The sequence below is a fragment of the Somniosus microcephalus genome, chromosome 21 (assembly GCF_052327205.1).
Source record: "Somniosus microcephalus isolate GS21.2 chromosome 21, FLI_Smic_1.0, whole genome shotgun sequence".
NCBI classification, from domain to species: Eukaryota; Metazoa; Chordata; class Chondrichthyes; order Squaliformes; family Somniosidae; genus Somniosus; species Somniosus microcephalus.
This window is the reverse complement of record NC_141007.1, coordinates 78,920,461-78,924,990: the sequence shown is the minus strand read 5'-3', so window position 1 is coordinate 78,924,990 and position 4,530 is coordinate 78,920,461. Positions and strand designations below refer to the sequence as shown.

Here is a 4,530-nt window from a genome sequence, read left to right as displayed (position 1 = left end):
TTTCTTCACAGAGGGTGGTGAATCTTTGGAATTCTCTACCCCAGAGGGCTGTGGAGGCTCAGTCATTGGGTATATTCAAAACAGAAGTTGATAGATTTCTAACTAGTAAGGGCATCAAGGGATATGGCGATAGGGCCGGTGAATGGAGTTGAGGCAGAAGATCAGCCATGATCTTATTGAATGGCGGCGCAGGCTCGAAGGGCCGAATGGCCGACTCCTGCTCCTATTTCTTATGTTCTTACCTTCTCAAACCTCATCATTTAATACGGTTCATTACTAACACTCCGTTCCTCCCCCAGAAGTAAATGAAGCAGCTAAGATCCAGCTTTCAATGCAACTTCAGAAGAGCTAAACCTGAATACTGTATTTTGCATTTAGGGCAATCGGGAGAAACAAAGCAATAAAAAAAAAATGTTTTGTGTAATATTCCTCTTTGGGCCATTCAGATGCTTATCACTAAAAGACACTTACATGTGATAGTTACTGTAGGGCTAGGAGTGGCATTTATTCTAGGAGTTCCAGGATAAATTTATTTTCAACTTTAAACTTCTTTTTTGATTGAAAACTCTCATCTGTACTCATCAATTTTAGTTCATGAGCAGTACTGTCTGAGAAAGAGAAAAAAAATCTGGGAACTCATCCAGGGATCAGTATTTGCCATTGCTAGTAAATACCCCTACAGCTTTTGTACTGGAAACAGTGCCTCCATTAAAATGCAGAAATCACCTTGAAGTTAAATCATGTTTTGCACATAAACAAAAGGAGGAGCAGCAAGTCAGCGTCAAAGCAAAAGAGCTTTCTGTGTAAACATTTCAGGAATCACACAGGGCTGTACAATATAAAACACAGGAGTCTTTTGTTCTAGGAAATGTTTAGTACAGTGAGGATGCTGCTCCACATGAATGCTTCAGAAAGCCGATTCTACTGGTATCCTCAGAGCCACTACCTGCATCCCGAGTGCTTGTTGTGTGTTATTGGCCTCATTGCCCCTGTGGATACAAGTATTTCTTAAGCTAAGCCCAGTTTCTTTTGAGTCTCGACCAGTTTGGACTGCAGCCGCTCCTTTCACCAATACTGGTACCTTCTCCTCAGTCTGATGGTCTGCCAGCCTACAGTGACACCTGAAGAGAAGGACAGAATGACAGAATGACAACCAGTTGCAGTGTCTTCTCTGACATTTTGGCCATCTTCACCTCCACAGTGAGATAGGAAACAGCTGAGATGGCAGCAGGGAGCCTCAAACTCCACACACGCCATCCAAGCCATGTTCCAGTCACAGCACAGAACACCTAAGGGGAGGGATAAATATTTACTTTCAGCCTTACTGAGGATGTAACTACCCAAGTTAGTGTTGGGTATTTTTAACAGTGTGAAATGCTCATGTCAGATCATAGTAGCGATCTTCTTTAGTCACATGTCCCAGTCAGCCAGCACACTCCGCACCTCCAACTCCAGATTACTGCTCATCTCCCACTCTAGGGTCCCTGCTCCTGATCTCTGTCCAGTGATTCTGGCTGTGAGAAGAATGAAAACGGACAACAGCTAGTGTTCTCCATAGTCAAGCAGCCTGCAGACACTCGCTGTCTAGGCTCACACATGAAGAATGCTATAGTGAAAATACTGGAGGGTTTCCAGCCCCAGGTGATCAGGAGCTATTGCCTTCAGAAGAGAAGGGGAGAAAACTGGGGAAATGTTCCCCTATATGCGACCCTGGGAATAGAGGAACTGCTCACATGATAATAAGAAATGTTAATAAACTAGCAAAAATCCAGCACAGAGGGAGAGATACGAACCTTGTGAAAGTGGTTCAGAGCTAACTGTGTTTCATGATTATGCAGTGGGCTGGCTCTTTGTTAGTAGGCCAGGTGTATTTATCAAATATTTGCAGTTGATATAAAAAATACCCTGATTAGCTAAACCTGCTGCATCTTAGAATCATAGAATGGTTACAGCACAGAAGGAGGCCATTCGGCCCGTCGAGCCCGTGCCAGCTCTCTGCAAGAGCCCTTCAGCTAGTCCCACTCCCCCGCCTATCTTCTATCGATGCCTGCCCTGCACAACTTATATGGATATTTTATTAGATTGATGTTTAAACTTATTCTAGAAGCCCTTACTATCACGGATAAGTATTATCTAACAGGAAAATCAAGGACTAGTATCTGTGTCTATTACCAATATGCAAGGCGAATAATTTCAAGGTTTTTATGCAAAATAAGACAGAATTACAGAATACAAAACCCAAAATAAGTCAGAATCCAAAAGTAATGTAAATGGAAATTTGACTTATTCGCTCTGATTTTCTGAGGTACTGCTAGCAGGTTTTCAATCTTCGTTTGCATCTCCTCATACATGCGGAGAACCTAGGAAACTGCATTGATGCAATTTCACACAGAGGGTAGTGGAAATCTGGATCTCTCTCCCCAAAAGGCGGTGGATGCTGGGGGACAGTTGGAGCTTTCAAGGCTGGGATTGATAGGTTTTTGTTAGGTAAGAGTATTGAGGGATATGGAGCAAAGGCGGGTAAATGGAGTTGAGGTGTAGATCAGACATTATTTAATTGATTGATGTAGCAGGCTCTAGGGGCTGAATGGCCTACTTCTAGAATCAAAGAATGGTTACAGCATAGGAGGAGGCCATTTGGCCTGTCGAGCCCGTGCCGGCTCTCTGCAAGAGCAATTCAGCTAGTCCCACTCCCCACCCTTTCCCCGTAGCCCTGCAATTTGTTTTCCTTCAGGTATTTATCCAATTCCCTTTTGAAAGCCGTGATTGAGTCTGCCTCCACCACCCTTTCAGGCAGTGCATTCCAGATCCAAACACTCGCTGCGTAAAAAAGTTTTTCCTCATGTCGCCTTTGATTCTTCTGCCAATCACCTTAAATCTGTGTCCTCTGGTTCTTGACCCTTCCACCAATGGGAACAGTTTCTCTCTCTCTACTCTGTCTAGACCCCTCATGATTTTGAACACCTCGATCAAATCTCCTCTCAATCTTCTCTGCTCCATGGAGAACAACCCCAGCTTCTCTAGTCTGTCCACGTAACTGAAGTCCCTCATCCCTGGAACCATTCTCGTAAATCTTTTCTGCACCCTCTCTAAGGCCTTCACATTCTTCCTAAAGTGCAGTGCCCAGAATTGGACACAATACTCCAGTTGAAGCCGAACCAATGTTTTATAAAGGTTCATCATAACTTCCTTGCTTTTGTACTCTATGGGCTCGAATTTCATCGGGCCGTTGAGGCAGGATTGGAGGCGTGTGGGGGGGGGGGGGGGGGGTTAAAATTGCAAAAACTGGCGGGTTGGCCCAACCCCGCCTTCAAGCAATTTTCATTAAATCATGTCTACTAGTCCCATTTCCGTCCCGCCTCCAAGAGGCGGGATAGGCCGTTAAGGCCCTTAAAAAGCACTAAATTGCCTCTATAATGCCATTTTGATAGGCCTTGGTGATTTTAACCCTTTTCCGACGTGAAGCCCGCCTGTTCTGAAACACGACGGTGAAACCTGGCGGGAGCACAATTGGATTGCTGACTATTAGCTGCAGCTCCACCATTAAAGAGGATATTTGATCAGCCATCATTTGCAGGTGGCAGGACTTTGTTGTCTCAGGTCTGGGGGAACTTTTAGAAGGCATAACCACAGCTGTGGAAGTTTGGAGTCTGACACCCATCTCCAGTGTGACCTCCTGGGAACCTTCACTGAGCGCTTCCTCAACTGAGGCATATACCAAGTAATCCTAAGCCCTCAATGTGGAAGTCCCATTAGCGAAATGACACACGCCACAACTACAGCAGTAGCCATCAGATTTTTTATTTACAGTAATCATCTGATGGCTTTTTAACATAAAACATCAAATTTCACCCAAGTGACTACCCTTGTGACTATTTGTGCAGTATCTTTCTCTTACGCGTGCTCCTACGTGGTGCTTCCCCTGTGGCTTCAGCAGATGTGGAGGCCCCTTGCTCACTTTCTTGCTGCTCCTGTCTCAACACCTTTGGCAGGCGTCCTCTGGGGTTGCGAACCTGTGAGGGCTCGTCAACAGTCTGCTGCTCCTGCGGCTATGCAGGGGTTGAGACGCCGATCTCAGTTGGGTGTGGACTCTGGTGGGGCTCTGACTGAGGGCTCTGCAGTGGCATGGAAGTGTGAGCGCTTGGAGAGGAGCCCCCAATTCCTTGATGTCTGCCACCAACTTCTCTCTCATGGGTCAGGTCCCCCTCAGCACTTGCAAAGTGGCTTGAGAGCACCTTGCTGCACATCAGGGGGGCCATGGAGACCCGTATCTGCACTGGCAGTCCTACTCAGAAGGACTTCCATGAAGGTCTGGTTTCTCTGTTCAATAGATGACCATCGCTCCTCCAGAGATGTCATTCTATTCAGAACACTCACCATGTTTTCTGCACTCTGACGACTTATCATCTCCATGGAGGTTGCCATCCTTTCCATGGTGATGCGTTCATGTGCCAATGACTCCACAAAGGCTCTGCTCATGTTCGCAATGGACTCCTCCATTCGCTCCACACTCGCAACGACCCTGGAGAC

At 46.0% G+C, this 4,530-nt stretch overlaps 1 pseudogene; it reads right to left on the bottom strand.

The window, feature by feature from the left end:
* Positions 1-221: 221 nt before the first annotated feature.
* Positions 222-1,737, bottom strand: LOC147103001 (mitoregulin-like; annotated as a pseudogene).
* Positions 1,738-4,530: the final 2,793 nt, after the last annotated feature.